Source organism: Liolophura sinensis, chromosome 7, assembly GCF_032854445.1.
Source record: "Liolophura sinensis isolate JHLJ2023 chromosome 7, CUHK_Ljap_v2, whole genome shotgun sequence".
Taxonomy (NCBI): Eukaryota; Metazoa; Mollusca; class Polyplacophora; order Chitonida; family Chitonidae; genus Liolophura; species Liolophura sinensis.
In genome coordinates, this window is record NC_088301.1 from 21,400,185 (window position 1) to 21,418,245 (window position 18,061).

Genomic DNA, 18,061 nt, shown 5'->3' on the forward strand with positions numbered 1-18,061 from the left:
AAAAAAAAAAAAAAAAGTACCTGCAGTACCGTTCTTTTCATAATTTGACTGTGAATTCTGCATTTCAAACAAATAAATAGCCAACCATAACAGTAAATGTTGGTAAATCTTCTTAAAATGTGGTCATCGCAAATTTTATGCCAAAAATAGAAAATAATATAGTACTGGCTAATTAAAATGAGAAAATCTGAATTCAATTTTAATGCCAAACATAAGAAATCATTGACTGAGAGACTTGAAAAAAATCTTGAAATATACACCTGTATAACATGAACAGACTAAATGTTCAAATAAATTAAGTTCAATTACAAAACACACAAACAAAATAAACCTTGCCGTGTTACAAATAAATATCAAATCTTAATTCTTTTATATGGTTGGATATTGTTAAACTACATCTAACAGAGGAAATGTTCATGTTCATTTGCAGCCAAATGGTTGTTAACATGTATCAAACTAAATCCAATAGCCTATGTGAACATATTTTCCACATTTTCAACAACTATTACTGTTTTCAATTCATAAATATTTTTCTTTCCATATAGATCAGTCTGGAGTTAAATGATCATGTCTCTCATGATACAAGGTTTCAAAGCGTCTCACCCATACACAAAAGAAAATGTAATTTGTGTCCTTGAGCTGTAAAGACTTCTCCTACTTTTCCCACCTCCTGTGACAATGCCATACAAGTTCACACAAATTAACAACATTTATATACCTGTCAAGGCAGGCTTCATACCATGACATATTTGTGAATACTTCTCAAAAGATGTTCCCATACACAGCTCACAAACGCCAATGTGTTCATTATTGTGAGAACCAAGATGTCTGGTAACTCATCAAAAACAACACACCTGGTGCAAAGACAAAATTACAGGTAAATCTGTACATTATAACCATATGAAAATTCTGGTGTGACTAATAATACAAGCTGACCCAAAATACAGAGAAATTCAATAATCAGTGGTTAGTATGCATGGTCACATCTACTCTAAGACGCAGGCAGAGTCTAAGGTCTGAATACCCACAGTTATCTGATTTCACTTAACGCAGACCAGCTTCATAGTCTACTTAATCAGATTCCTACCCCATAACAACAGGTATAGATATGACAAGACAGGAAATCAGACAACTTGCGAGAAAGATCAAATCTTGAACACAGTGCAGGTATAATGGAGTTATGCATACACCTGCACCTTTAATTTCAGTTAGTTTTAAAGGCTGCCAAATCTAGATAATAAAAAATTCCAAACTATGCTATACTATTTTACATAAATTATCTTTAAACAGTAATGTTGTGACGTAAATTCGAGCCATCCAATGATTTACACTGTTATAATCACAACACTGCACAAAGTAGATTCCCCTGTTATGATCCACATACTGTAAAATACTTAATTTTCATGTGGAACTAATTTTTGCGGATTTCGTGGTCAATTATTTGCTGCAAAAAATAATTCCAGCAAAAAAAATATTCCAATATTGAATCATATACTACAGGTGGTAGTACTAATAAAGTGAAACTGGACTGACAGGAGTTGCCATAAAAAAGCCTGGCGGGCCAGCTAAATTTTAACAGTAGGGAAGGAAATTAGGCCTTAAATATATACAAACTCTGATGGTAAGGTTTGGTGGATATGAAACAAGTGAGAGTTGATTCGTCTTCAGTTTGATCAATGGTTATGCCAGTAAAATTAATGAAAACTTGATACCAACACATGCTGGCTTCCAATGAATAACGCTTTGACACACGCTATCCCATTGGCTGTGTCTCTCCTGTGGACCACTCAGTGAGTTTCTAACAAATTGTGAACTGTGTACAACGACGCACTGGCCATTTGACCGCTATGGCAATGTTACCGGTTTGTAATCGGCTACAGAGGATGAAAACAATCCAAATATAATCATGCTGATTGATAAGAAATGAATGACTGGCGCCGACAATGGTTAAATTCATATGTTTTGCACTGAACTGCTCAAAAAGTGACAGATCACTTTGTCAGTTGATTCAAAGTAGGTCTACTCATCAAGGATGCGAAAACAAGTGACAACTCTTTGAATACTGCTCACGATAGGTTACAAAAGTAATCTTCTTACATAGTCATAATCCATCTGCCATTGTTTTACTCTCTGATTCAGATTATGGGTATTAGCGACACGGCAGGAAACAAAGGAGGATTAAAGCCACCCTTGATAATCCCTGTTTAACGTGCTTGAGCAATGTCAGACATATTATAACAACCAAAATTAAACAGTTTTTAGATTTTTTTCCATTATTCCCTTGATTATATATGCAAAAATTAATTCCCGCAAACATATTTTTGGCATTAATCCACGAAAATAAATTCCAGTGAATAATAAGTACGTGACAGTACTTGGTCACCCAACCTCATTTACAACAAAAAAATGTAGTATATCAAGAATTTTGCTAGCTTCAAAAACAAAATTGGGGAACATATGGATTTATAACCATTTCAATTCAAATCAGACTAGAATTTCACTGAAAACCTTTGAAAAAACCAAAACAAAGCTACAAAAACTTATTGGCAGGCCAACAGAATTTACTCCTTGAAAATTATGCCAGAGGAGGGAGAAACAGAACATGTACAGAATAAATTGTTCGAAGCATAATTTTTAAGAAAAAATGATCGTTCTTAGTTTTGTTTCCAAAATACTGATTGCTTACTTCATTGATGTTTTTTGATGTACGAAAGAATTTTACAGCTAACGGTTTTATAAGTCCTCTGAATTTTTTTTTTTTAATTTTGACATCCATATATAAAAAAGCGTGATTCCTCACACGATAAACAAGCTTGGTAATCTTTTTCATTGTTGGTTTTCAAGAATTTCATCACATAAGGTGAGACAGGGGGATTTTTCTTCCTTCACGCTAGTCCAACAGGTCATGCAGTCATGTAAAAGAAGGGTTTCAGTGTACCAGAACAAATCATATCTGGCAAAATGTGATACAGCAGACATGGTCCTGTGCCATAAATGATTAATTCTCGCATGGACAAATGAAAATGATTCATGATCCATGATTCCATTCTCATTGTTCACCTACTAGGAGATTTACGAGGTTTATAGGCACAGCGAACCATGAAAAAACCCTGCTAGTTATGACAAGCCAGCAAAAGAGAAGCCCCAACAAAACACATCTTCCCCTTTTGATAATACAACTCTAAAAGCTTAAACAAACCCCATATATTACAGTGTATGAGGGTCCCAGGCTAACCGAGTGTGGTTCTGCTCGTGTATCTTGTAAGGTTGGGTGTTGATTCTCTGTGTACTACAACTCTCTATGTACTGTGGACAGGATTATATTGACACTTAGCTTTGTCACACTGTTAACTCTTCATTCATACCTGGGTATAATGCACCGACAAAGCCTGCCAGTTCAGAAGGTTTGCCTAGGGTCTGGCGGCCATGGAGGCAAGGTAAAGAAACACGCCCGCTCCACTCTATGAATTAGCCGTTTAATCGGGACTGGCAAGTATCGCTTAGGCAGGATTCAAGTGGCCTTTATCCCCATTTGCCAGAGCAGCCACTGTTCCTTGTATACAAGCTTGCCCTACAGGTAACAGGTGACTGACAATTCTTTGTACGCTCCTGGATTATTCTCCACCCAGCCCTCCCGTCCCCCTGTAACACACGCCATCAGGCAGGTACACCGAGCTGAAGTAAGATCTATATACAGTAATATGCACAGTGCACCATTTTGAAACCAAACATAAGATAACATGATAAAATATTATACATCCTACGATACATGCATACGTTAAACTGCTGACGTGACATAAAAGCCTTGGACTAAAGTGTCAACGCTTGGTGTACTAGTACCTGCCAACTATTTTAAAAACTAATTTGATGAGAGTAATTTGCACAGGAAAAATTTCATACAATTATGGTCCAACTTTGTTTTATACATTTGTTTTCACTTCACCTGATGTTAACATCACATTCCATATGTCTGATAGACACCAGCTTACCATATACAAGATGCACAGTTTAAATGTGCAAGTACATGTAAAGGATCATGACTTATGTGACTTCATATAGCTTTATATATTGAACATTTGCATCTGCAGGAAACATCAATCAGCCTCACAGTACCCTAAATTTACATCATAGAAGATAACTGGTAACTGAAATTCTTACACGTATGGATCCACAGTTCAATAAATCTGTCAGTGTTCTACCAACATAATATTCATATCGCTTGAAAAATACTTATCTACATTTACAGCTAATGCCATCCTCAATGGCAAGATCCTGTTATTTTGCCAACACGTAAATGAAGACAGAAACTCCCTGGAAATGCCTGAGCGCTTACAAAACCTGCAGACATTGGTGCACGAAGAGGTAAAGAAATAAATGTGTTTAAACTATCAGGTTTCTGGTAGCTTTTTCTACATTGCCAAACGGAGGAGAGAAGAGGCTTCGTCCTGACTATGATTTGGATTGGCTCGAGGCAGCGTGACAGTTACACGATTAATTTCGTAAAGCCGGAGCATCTGCTATCACAGTGATTTCCCTCGTAGAATAGAGCCGTGTCAATGGAGATGGTGACAAACAGCCCCAGGTTACATGTTCCAGGCTATTATCTCATAGCTCTCTAATAAAAGGCTTACCTGGGCCTTTAGGGCCGTGCAGCCTCTTCAATGCCAGCAGTTTTTCTCAAGCTTCAGTCAGGCCACGATCAGAACAGGCCGAACATTCATGGGCAAGGTCAATAGCCGTTATCGGAAGTGTTGTCGTTGAACTATCGGCTGTTGTGGTTGTTGTAATCCACTCAGCGTCCCGAAGGGTAGCAAGCGTACGCCTGTGTAAAGGGCTACCCTGATGCGGCCGGTGAACGGCTTGCACACATATATATATATATTTATATATATATATATTTCCCTGAATACTACATATATCTAGCATCAAACACGATGAACAGGCAACTTATAGGACAGTCAGACGAGCAGATTGAAATCCGACTAATCTCCACCATCAATGTTTGATCAATCCTTTAGGTGTCCAAACTAGACAGAACGCTTATTAACTGGCCAGCATTAATATTAATGTGGCAGACTTGACGGCAGTGCATTGGCTCCACGCCTGTCATGTAGAAAATGGGAGGGAGCGGTGGTTTGGACTGAGAACAGCACGCCAGGCCATCCTATTTCCACTCCTCATGTCATTCACACAGCCTATTATACAGCGCTGCCCTGCTGGATTCAGCCTTTTGTCCTGGGGTTTCAGCGCGCACAAGCAAATAAGCGATCTACGTGAGGAAGTAGAGGTTTAGACCAGAGGTTCTAGACACCAAATTTCAGTTTTGTTTGCATGTTACCATCCTTTGCCTATCAAACAAGGCCGAGAGAAACTAGCAATTTTATTTTTCAATCTAACCCAGTGACACAGGGGCTAGAGAAGCCAGTTAAATGACAACTGTGAAAACATGGTTTTGTAACGGCTCTGTTCCCAATTTATCCCCCTTCAGTCAGCTGTGTGCCGAGTTACCACCACAAGAAGAGATTAAACCACAGGGAATCTCTTCCTCCCTCCTTCTGGTTGACAAGAACAATAATTAATTCAAAGTTTACAAGGCAAGGGAAATTAAAAATACCAGTTATATACAAAGTGTAGAGACAAAAATACCCTGTTCCCTTCCTTATTATGTGAAAAGGAGTGGCACAAGAGAAAGTGTGTTATAAGAAAGGATACAAAATTCTTTCGAGAAATCCTGGAAATTTTTAAAGCCACCCATTTATACAGAATGATCAATACAGTTTTACTGAACTTAAATTTTTTTGTCAATCTAATCCGATTAAATTCTTTTTAATTTTCTTACAATCAAAAGATAGCTAAAACTGTTATTAAACAATACGCTGAGGAATTAAAACGATTGACACATGATTTTTTGTGTGTGTGTGTGAACTGTTAAAATTCCAAAAATTCCATTGAACATTTTCAAATACACTAAAATACAGTACCATATTATCATAAATTAAATCTTATGATAAACGCTAAAGAGTATTTTGTCAAACCATAAACAAGTATCCACACATTCCACGCGAAGTTCACACATTCCATTAAAATGTGTGATTGCATGAAAAATATTCTTGGGCAATGACACAGGAGGATAAATACGCTGTGTGCTAAAGGAGAATGTCCAGTTTGGCCTCTCACTGGTAGAACTTTGAAATGCATGCCATGAGAAAAAGAACTAAAGCCACTGAAAGGGTCAATAGTGTGTAGTCTATTATGGACTATGAACAGGTTCCTTTCATTCTGTCATTCACTTAGGGATGTTTGTCTTAAAATCAGAATACAGCAAGAGTTCAGCTTGTGTCAATCTCTCTGTCTACCTTGATGATACGAAACAAATACAACATCTTTTAATTATTAAACTGTCTATTACGGTGGAGAAATCATAGTAGAGAAAACATCCATTTCTAAAATTGAACAGGGGTTTGCAATAGCACAGTGTACAACTGAATATTCCTGAATTAGTGAACAATAAAAAAAAAAAATCTGATTTTCAACAAGTCACGCCTTATTTTAATCCATGAGGCTTGAACAGTTTTTCTTGGTGTACAACGCATGAATAGACAGATAATGGAGTGGAAGACTAAATAAAAGTTCTCTAGGAGGGCCCACCCCCTGCTAAGCCTTGGTGGAACAGTGCCAAGTGAAACACACAAAGAGCTGTCATCAGCCCCAGGCCTAGCACAAGGCTTTTTGACTTCTACAGAAGGATGGCATGAAAAATTCAGCACAAGGTCCTTTGACTAGTTCCCTCAGCTCTCTGTTCCTACTTGCATGATTAAAAGGTATTAAGAAATAATGTCAAGTGTAAGAGGCCATCTAATTCCTGAACATCAGTGGAGTATCAAGGGGGTCTCTAACCTCTGATACATAAACTACAGGTACCATTGCACAAGGCCACAGCTGGGGACACATTTTTTACATATTTTCAAAAGGCTACATGGACTACATGTATTTCAACATGTGCATTTTTATCCATGCCCACGCTCTCATACCATTACTGACCCAACAGCAACATAACATATCAACATAATATTTTGAATGTATCATAAACCCTTCCACTCCTAACTACCCACACACACCCCCAGAAAAGAAAAAACGAAATTGACATCCCTTTATTGTGCATTCTAGGCTGTCATGGTAACACATGTTTAGTACATGAGCAATTAGAATTTGATTGGTAAAAAGGTGTTACTTTAAGTCAATATTGAGAATATGGGTGGTTAAAAATACTGTACTATTTCCCAATATTTTTCCAGTCATTATGCTCGCAATGGGTCCCTTCTTCACCCAGGAGTTTGGTAAATAAAAAATATACTTACACTGTTGACAAGTGAAAATAAACAGAAGAGTAGACAACATTTTTACAAATGTTTTCACAAATGTACTGTTCTTTTGTTGTTGTTTTTTTTTAAATTTTTTAACATAAAGCAATATCTAAAGTTTCACTGTAAAGTACTGTATTTCAGTGAACACATTACTTTAAAGTTCATCATATGAGAAATAAGTCACAGAAAAATACATTCATAAATTCAGAAATATGTAAATATATTTCTGTAAGGAACATATCATACATGTACGACAAATAAATTAGAGAAGACCAAAAATATTCCTCAACTACCTATATAAATTTGTGTAAGTAACCATCATGGAAACATATCTATGTATATATCAAAAACAAAACACAACTTTCACTGAAAGAATCCATTAACAATTATAACTCAGTTGGACAAAAAGTAAAGGCCAAAATCATGTGTTGTAAACGGAATGTGCTGGGCAAATATTCTCTCATGCTACTCAAAGTTGAGGAATTTTCAGGGCATGGAAATTTTTTTTTTTAATTGTTTTAACATATTCATATCCTTGCTTTTCAAAAAAAAAACTGGGATAGAAATGTTATCCTTTGCTTTCAACACTAATAATATTGGTCCTAAAATTTAGAAGAAGTAGGATGCAAATAATCTCTTCTGCTACCTAAAGTTAAGTAATTTTAGGACAAGGAAATAGGCTGCAAATGAGGTTGAAACTTGACCCTGATTGTACATGCCAACCTAAGGTGAACCAGCTTCAATCTATTTTCACAACAGATTTTCATGTTTCTAAAATAAACAGTTCCAAATACCACATGACCTGCAATTATTTACCAATGCTCTTTCTACCAATGAAAACCCATCCTGCATTTAGCAGCTCTACATAATGTTGCTCCTGATAGCTGCAATCCTTTTGTTAGAAACATTTTGCACATCTAGCAAAGAAAATGTGGGCTGTGTATCTATTACAGATTACAGCAATCTCGAGCATGTCCCTGAATAAGAAAGTAGGCTGATGTTTTGTTTATAAACAAAGTGATAAAGGTGGGACCTATAACCCGGGCCCACAAGCCCGCTGACACAGAGCTCTTTAATTCGGTTAATATTGGCAAATCTTAGAATGCCTGATTATGAATTCATTAAACTTTCTACTGGGTGTTGATACAAGACTATAACAAGCCAGTGAACCTAACAACGAACATGTGTCCATAGTGCATTCATCTTGTTATTCATAACCTTGTAACTTCATTGGATGGCCAGTGAATTTTCTAGCAAATACAGGCTGATGTAATCTGTACCATATACATTTAACAAAACATCGAATCATAAAATGAAGATCTCTAGTAATAAAATGATAACCTCCAGCTATAAACAAAAACTGAACCAAAGTAAAAGTTTATCAAATCAATCTACATACAGCATTGTATAAAATATAAGACCATGTACATATTCTGTAGCTAAAACTTTATGGCCCAAAAACTTTACAATATCCACCAGATTAAACAAAGATGGGCAATGAAATATCCAAATATTAACCAAAACTTTTCCTAGGGAAGCACTGAAAAAAGTCTGATACTAATATGGAACTCTCTATACAATGATGATTCTTTTTTTTTCCTCTTGTATTTGTAAGGAAATTTTTGTTCCCTAAACAACAGGGATCGGATCAACAGAAGTTTCATGCATATAAAACTTACTTATCTACCACAACTTAGTGTGCCAGTAAAATAATTAAAAAAAACTCATTTACTTGACATATGTCTGGGTAAAATATTTTAAAAACCAGCAGCATCTTGCCTGACAGGAGAGCGATAAAGGGAGATAACTGACGAAAACAGCCTGCCCAGCCCAAGTGATTTTCTGTCAACAAGCTGATGCCCCAGTGTGCATGGTTTACTAACAAAAGCCAGGGAAATGTTCCAGTGTTGTCTTGTCCTGTGGAGATTGCTGTCAGACTCCAGTACTTCAAAAGTGGGCAAATACAGACAGGCCCCGCGAAACTAGGGGTGTCTGGCCAAGCCTTATCTTCGCCCCACAATCTTCAGTAGGAATCATCAAAGGCTTTTAAGGCAAGGCTGTGTGTTTGGAAAACGCCACAAACACTGGAAAGTAGACCAGGGTAGAAAACTGAAGACCTGATCAGCCATACCACCCGGCAATACCCTGACCGCACTTGGCGGAGTTGTGCCTATTATTTACAAGAACCCCTCTATTCCTCAGCCAAGTCTGCAGGCGAAAGATTCACCAGAGACTAACTCTACATGTATCGGTGCATGCAGTTTACTTGAAAACATTAAGAAAACCACATTCTACATCAATGGAGGTATTAACCCACATCTTAACTCTTATTCATTCATTCATTCATTTATTTATTTATTCACCATAAATCTTGACATAATTACACAGATACACATTTGGAATACTATTGGTAGGAATTATTAAAGCTTGTAATAAGGCACAAAAATAAAGTTCACCAAACCATGAAGATCTGCTTTGGGCTATGTTCTCTGTAGACTGGACACAACACTTAATCACCAAAGCCCATGGCGGAAATATAAAATATACATTTAACCATTTGTTCACCTACATTATACATGTATTTGTATAAAAATCACTTTCCAGAAATCATAACTTGACAAAGCATATGAAAAAGGCTGTCTTTTTCGAATGACATAAAAAAGTACAACTGGATGCCCGCAGCATTTTCTATTAAGTGCAGTGCTAGTAATATACATGTATATGGATACAAAATTCACAGAAAGTTAACCAATTAACCTTGCTAAACAGTACCAGGAAGCTGGTCTTAGCAACAACAGCAACAACAAAATAATAATAATAATACAATTATATTATGAAGGGATTTAATATTTCTGCACTTTAAGGGCAATCACACGCACAGTACACATTCAACCATCATCTACAATCATGTCATGCAATAACTTTTTACTCTCTTGAAATTAGATAACTCGAAGCAGCCCAATATATGTTCACAGAGAATGAAGACATAAGTTTGGAGAAGGTTGATTTTTTTCAATACTAAATATCCACTAAAATCAATGTCTATGTGATAGTTATTATATATTTCATAAGCAAAAATGGAAGAATTGACAACATAAAAACATCACCATGAAGCAACAAATGTGACATTATCATTTCCATTGTAAAAAAAACAAAAAAACAAAACAAAAAATTTATAGAACTGTTTTACAACTGATTAATCTTTCTTGTATGGCTACACTAACAAATGCTGTTGTGTGAGAATTTCAGGCTGCCATCGCCATTAATGGATAGACCGACCACTGCTGAAGCACAAAATGCTTTCGGTCAATAACAACTTGGCGGCAAAGCATTTAGACTGGCCACGGCTTCGATTTATTTCCTGGTAGTTGCAGGGCATGTTGAGGAATACGCATCTCTAAATCAAACCAGTCTGGCTTGTTAAGAATCCCACTCTGCGATAAAAACCCAATTCTTGGTTGATTTATGCAAATTGTACAGACCATGTGAGCCTTTCCAATAATCTGTTTCATCGTATAGCATCCTGACAGGCAAACAAGCGAAAACTCATTGATCAAACCTACTTTTCATGTGAAATAGAATATTCCACGAAGTATGCCCCTCCGATTAAACTCTGCAGATCATGGGTGATACCATATCGGTTTGCAGGGGTTTACCTAACAGCGATTAATACATGTACAATGTACATCTGTCTGCAGCAAAGAGAGCAGCATCAAGCTGTGTTGTGTGGAATTTTACAAGCGCAAGCCATATACATGTACACCCTCTTAACTTAAGGACCAGACTTTGAAGTATCACCACGAGAATTAACAAAGGACGTCACCACACTAAATAGTCAAATTAACTGGTGGAGACGACGATATACAGCATGTTGTTCAATCACTCAATCATGCGGCTTCAATATAAGGACAATCGTCTTCAAATCCTTTCATTTAACTTTCTGAACAAACACATGAATTCATTACTAAACATAAAGTACACGTGCCTTATGTGTGTTAACAAATGGATGCAAAACATGCTCCATAATTTCTCAACCTTTTTTTCATATGAAAGAAAAACTTTCAGTGCAATTTATGCACATTTTTTATTTGATTTTGGTTGGATTGACAAATTTTAGAGCTTCACAAAAAGTATAGTTTTATCAGTCCACATAGAATAATGCCTTCAGAAAATACTTGAATAAACACCTTGCAAACATGCAAAATAGTTGAAGAATTACAGTATATATAATATATATATTGTCTGGAATGATCTCTTAATCAAATCTAAGAGCTATTTATATCTGTTATTGTACAAAGAGGTGTAGAGGTGTTCTGGATATTCAAAAATACAACATGTAAAAGGTTACAAACATAACCAGATGAAAACTATTTACTGGCTTCAGACAAATATGTGTGTATATATCCATATGTGTACCCGAACAAACTATATGTGTGTGTATGTATGTATATATATATGTGTGTGTGTGTGTGTGTGTGTGTGTGTGTGTGTGTGTGTGTATTTTCAGAATGCTGTTGGTTTTAGAAAATGTTTTTCCCAGATACATAGCGATCTACATAAAAATAGCATTTAAACAGACAAAAAGAAAAAAAAAAAAGATATGGTACACTTAGAAGAAATAATGCTTTGATTTCAACAGGATATCTGATAGTTTACAAAAACAGAATATATCCCTTAATATTGTTTAAATATGTTACTAAAAAGAAATATTACATAGTTAAGTGCAGATTGAAGTGCAGATAGTACACTTATTGAAAACAATATGTGTACTATTGAGACACACACGATCACCTTTTCCTCACACAGGCAGATATTCACATAGACAGATGAACAGAGTATAGAACAAAATCCCGTCTGGTGCCAACAAAATTCAAGTAAGAGCACGCCATAAACACATACCGAATCACTTAAAAGTACCCTATCAATGACGGCTACTGCATAATGCCTACTGTCTACCCAATCTCAAAGAATACATTAGTAATTTCTCCTCCCCTCCCACCACCCCCCAACCAAACACATTTCGTAAATTGAGTTGCATTCAGGCACTTACCCAGACATTTACAATTTGCAAACAAAACCTTACAAGGTTCTGAATTTACCAATTTTTGAAGTAACCTAAGCAGTTTCATACTCCAAAGGGTTATTTTATCCAGTTTCCAATAATATTTTGTACCATGGCTGAAAAAAATTAATTTCATTTACACAATTATAGTAAAATACTCACAATGAAAAAGACTACTGAAAAAAAATACAAGAAAAATTGAAAAAAAAAAATAATAATAATAATAAAATAAAACAGCACAAAAACTTGTTTTACTATTTTGGACAAATTCTATGATTTATATTTAAATTAGGCAACACAAAACTTGGGAAAACAGTACAATCAGATTAGATTTCACACATTCCTATTTAGAGATCAATTTAATATCCATCGGTGTATAACAGTAGTAAGCCTGTACACAGCACTAATGTACAAAAACATCAGGTAGGTGAGGACCCAACAGACAGAAGTATAACATGAAATATTTTGAAATCATAAAATCTGGACAATTTTTTTTTCTTCATTTTATGATTTATTTCTGTTTTATTTGTTTTGAAGAATTTTCCTGGTCTCTCAGTTTCAAATAAAATAGTTTAATTATCAATTGTAATAAAGTACTGTTTTTTTTACAACATGCAGTATTTCTAATATGTGAACCAGATTACATTTACATTGAGATTGTCATACTTTTTTTTTTCTCTGAAATAAAATTTAAAAATTTATATTTTATATCTCTGATGTATAACCACCATTTCTTTCTTATGACAAAAGAAAAAAAAAATGTGAAAATATTTCAAAGCATAAAATCCACGCTCCTTTAAATGCGAACTGTTACATGGAATTATTATTCCCAGAAAAGACACAGTAGTACTGACCCAGAGACTGACGACAAAAGAAAAATAAAATCACACAGTTTCAGTTTATCTCAGCACCTACTCCTTACACAAACAACTGTACAAATACACACTCCCCAAACTAATGCCTGTATACAGCAATTACCTGCATGTTATTCCCATAATATTCAGCTGTGAAAATAGTCCTGCCTACAACCTTACGCCTTCAAGATGTAGGACATATGACCCGGGGAACACTGAGAAACATGCTTTCAATTATAAAGCGGCTTGGACCCATCCAGTTTAATCAAAAGTAAATGTTTGGCTAAATTTGCAAAATTCTGTCTTTATGAATTTTATGTTTTACAGATTTCTAGTCAATATAAATCGCTGTTTTTTCCCTACACATATATTCCACTCGAAACAAGTAAATACATGTAAAATTTGTCTGGTTAAAGCAACAAAAAAAAGGGTGGAACAAACTGAGATTATTACATATAAGTAGTTTTTTAAATTCATCATGTTTCCACCTGATTAATTAAATGCTAGCTGTCTTTAAAAAAGTTGTTTGATTCAAGCACAATTTAATGGTAATTTTGTACAAGGTGGATACTGTTGGGTAATTCAGCCAATGGAATAAAAACAGCTTGAACAGATTCACTGCTAAGGAGTTTAACAATAATCTTGTTCATTAACCACAAAATGAATCTCAATGAACTGAAATATTATGTGGTGATTGTTTGAGGAGAGAACATATACCACTCTTAACCAAACAACTGCTACAGGTAGTCTGGGACCAAGTTATGATTAAGTGGAACTGAATAACACACAGTACTGCTCACACTGTGACTCCGGAAACCAGACAAAACCATGGAGCTCTTTTTGACAGTTAAAGTATTACAGTCAGATGAAAATAGGAATAATGTTTAACCATAATATAATAAATTGTGCTCAGGCCGCAAGAAAAACAAATCCAATATTATCACTGAAACCTACTAGGCCATAACACATCCACAGAACACACCCTTAAACCAAGCAAATTCAAACTTCTATAATTCATAAAATAACCAAAACTTTATGAAAATTGTACAATAATTTGATTGTTAATTCTTTTTTGTCATTTACATTACAGCTGTCTTTTTATTACAAAACTTGTATGAAATTTCTCCCTACATTTATAACTTCGAAGAAAGTTTACAAAGGAACAATGTGAGCCAAAGCGCAGAGAATTTTTGACATACACTGTATGTTAACCTGAAAATGAATCCCTTCCATGCAATCAAGTTTAAAGAAATGGTTGTGCTTTTACCCTAATTCCTCAACAATTTCGCAAATGAAACAGTTACTTTCAGGGCAATTTATAATTTGATTCTGGGGACAAAACTACACTGATTGGATTGTCCAATTCCAGGGCTTTACAAAAGTATAATTTTATCAGTCAACACAGAATAATGCCTTTAGAATATGCTTAAATAAACACCTTGCAAACATGCAAAAAGCTTGAATTACAGTAAATGTATGTATATATGTGTGTATGTACAATTACCTGTGTACATAAGAACGTAAGTATCTTTCGTTAGAACATGTACACTAAGCACAAACAACATGTCTCAACCGTCACAGGCCAGCAGATGTTCGTTAACAATAAGACTTGCTGTAAAACGGCAACAGAAAGCACTGTAAAAAATGCTGGCATCATTAAATGACCATGATAAGGAATTTGAAGGTAAATTACCTGGCTGAGACGACGGTGCCGGCTGATTATGTGACAGTAATCACTTCAAAGTATGACCCCACGCTTCTATCTCCTTTTAGTAGATATAATGCACTCAAAGTGCCAAATGAAAACATATCATGCAATGCCACCATTCATCACAACAGAGCCGACAAGATAACCACACTTACGGGGCACTTTGCTATCCAAAGATTTGAGCGCTCCCCCAGCAGGCTTTTAAAAAGACGTCAGGAAATTTGCAGCATTCAGAACAACTTGCGCAGAGTTCTGCGTCACATAATTAGACTGTGGTAAATTTACGAGATTGAATTCTGCCAAAGTGACGATCAAGCAATCATGCAAGTTTAACGGAGATAAAACAACTGGTGTTCTTCGTGAAAGGAGACTGAAGTCAGTAAAGCAGAGCCCTATTTTTGTTCTCGAAAATAGCTACTTTCATCAAATTCAGCCAATAATCTGCAATAAAAAAATTCAAACCACCTAAATTTATAAAATATCCAAACTGCCACTCCTTAATATTTGCCAAAATATATTTTCCTTTTACCTTCTAAAACGCACCACTTCCTTACCAAGAAAAAAAGAAAAACAAAGGAAAAATAAATTGGCAAAGAATATCAAAAAATTTAGGACAAAAGACTATGGCAAAAAGAAACAAAATCTTGTCCACTCACTTGAAGAGTAAAACAGACTCATGTCCAATGGTTGAACAGGCTGGAGCTATTGGTCCACAGAATAGAGACGAGCAGATCAGATCACTGGTGTAATTTCCGGGACATCGTCCGCACACATTGACAACTGCAATGGCTATAGCAAGTGATACACCACAAGCTTCCTGCACATAAGTTAGGCCGCTCACAAGTAGGTAGGCATATAAACTGTGCAGATCTCTGGGGGGGATAAGGGACGGTATACTGGACACGACTGACAGGAAGAGTTTAGCTCACAGTGCTGTGGATACGACCACTCTGGGAGCCCCCCAGTCACAGTAACTGGCCTCCTTCTCAAGAGTTCTCCCATCTCTAACATCTCCCTAGGTATAAAAGGGTCCCTGAACAAGCCGCGGCAAGGTGAAACTCAATCCACACCACCAGATCCGTTTAAAACACAACAAGCTATTCCACTGAAGAAGGCCATTGCCAATATTGTGGCTTTTGGAAGCTAAAGAGATCAGAGATTTAAGATCTCTTTTGAAATCATTCACCAATTCTATTGATGGAAGATTTAAATTTCAGTGCCATTTATTCATTTTTATACCAGGGTAATAAAGACTGGAATAGATCCACCAATTTTGATGGAACTCCCCATTTTTAAGCACACAGAAACAATTTACTGCTTGTTAAAGCACATTTTAGCAAAGAAATTAATATATGGAAAATCACATCGCTGATTAAATATGTAACTACTTCAAAATTGCTATATATTGCATGCATAAAATTATAAAAATAAAATATGTGTAAAAATCCTTCTAAGAAAATAACTTTGCTTTGAAATGTTTTGTTGCAACTCACTTCAATGATGCAAAAACATGGGATATAACATGTAGCCATTTCTTTCAGTACCGACCCCAATGACCTTAATATACCTTTTACTATTTTGCTCAGTATTGTTTATTTTAATATTTTAACAGCACATCCTATTTAGTTAAAAATCTTCAAAGACAAATTTAACTTCAAATAATTCAAACACAATAATACTTATATCATGTAGTTTGTGCTTTCACGTTGGACATGGGCTTGACATTTGCAGAATATCATTTATCTTCAGCACAAATCACTCCGAAGTCTTTATTTATTTGATTGGGCATTTTACGCCATACTCAAGAGTATTTCACTCATAGGACAGCAGCTAGCATTACGATCGGAGGAAACTGGGCAGAGCCTGAGGGAAAACCACCATACTCTACAATATGTAATGCTGTCACTACACCATTTTCCTGCTTCAAAAAGAAAAATGCAGAACAGACAACTTGCATATTTATTGTTTTTGACAACTGATTGTGGAAGAAAACCTCCAAGGGACACGGTGAATAACACATTAATTACATGACAATAGTCATTTTGAAAACTCATGTCAATTATTGAATGCGACAGGTGTTCTGCAAATATTTTACAACCTCTTGAAAGTGGATTTGTACATCTAGATTACCAACTGCCAGATACAAATTCACAGCAGATTTTTATTTCTTATACATTGCATCTACAAATTCTCAGTCAGTTCAATAAACCACAGAAATTCATGACAAAACTTTGGGTAGTTCTTTCAAACCAATGGCCTTGTGACAAGTAATACATTCTTTGGATATTTACTCAAGTCCATGTCACATCTTGTTTTGTCTTTCAAAATATATCTGTAATGATTACTTTCATATTTCCATTGGCATGATATTCTTAAAAATATAATAAACATGAAAACCAAATACAGCATTGTTAAAGTTTTAGGGTTGGTTTCTTATGACCAACATGGCTTTATTTCAGTGTCCAATGAACACCTGAGAATCATGATTTATAAGACGAATGATGACGGAACAGAAAATGTTCAGGTGGGCTGCATTACAAGTCAATATCACCAAACACTGTGATTGCAGTTTTAATAAACTAAAGAGTGTCTCCTGCCTCTTGTATGTGAGACACTTCCTGCAGATCAACCTCTTTCAGATGAAAATTATTGCAAGCAAAGCACACTTGAGCCATCACAATGATTGCAATACTTCTCAGAGAGAATCGAGTCATTTCCAGCAAGTTGGATAATACAGAAGGCCATTATTACGACAGGACTAAACACGACTCCAACACCCGAATATCTGAGCCACAGACCTGCTGGTCTTTCTTACTCAGAAACCATCTGTTGATCAGGTTCATTGTTAATATCTATTTTGGATGGAAGCTTTATTGCCTGTCAGACACAGCCTGTGATACATGTTCACAGCTGACATTGACAGCAGTACTGAGGCTCATTGAACAGATTAAACCCAGGCCTGTGTCCTCTGTATTCACCAAGATGGGAAGTACTGTGAACCTTTTAATGCCAGGACAGAAGGCAAGGAGAGCAATTGAAGTCATGGGGGCACTTGTGTGAAACCCTTCGTAAG

General features: G+C 35.8%; 1 protein-coding gene across 8 annotated transcripts in view; it reads right to left on the bottom strand.

Moving 5' to 3' along the window:
• LOC135471828 (eyes absent homolog 4-like) overlaps nucleotides 1–18,061 on the bottom strand; it is a 135,498-nt gene that overhangs the window by 56,602 nt on the left and 60,835 nt on the right. The window contains exon 1 of one of the 8 annotated variants that reach the window (XM_064751199.1): nucleotides 15,645–15,737. The exons of 5 other annotated variants lie outside the window; for them this stretch is intronic. The gene's annotated coding sequence lies outside the window, so the exon portion shown is untranslated. Of the gene's footprint in view, nucleotides 1–3,365; nucleotides 3,554–4,631; nucleotides 4,773–15,644; nucleotides 15,738–18,061 lie in introns of those variants that run through there. 2 more of the 8 variants (XM_064751201.1, XM_064751202.1) reach the window with 2 other exon arrangements.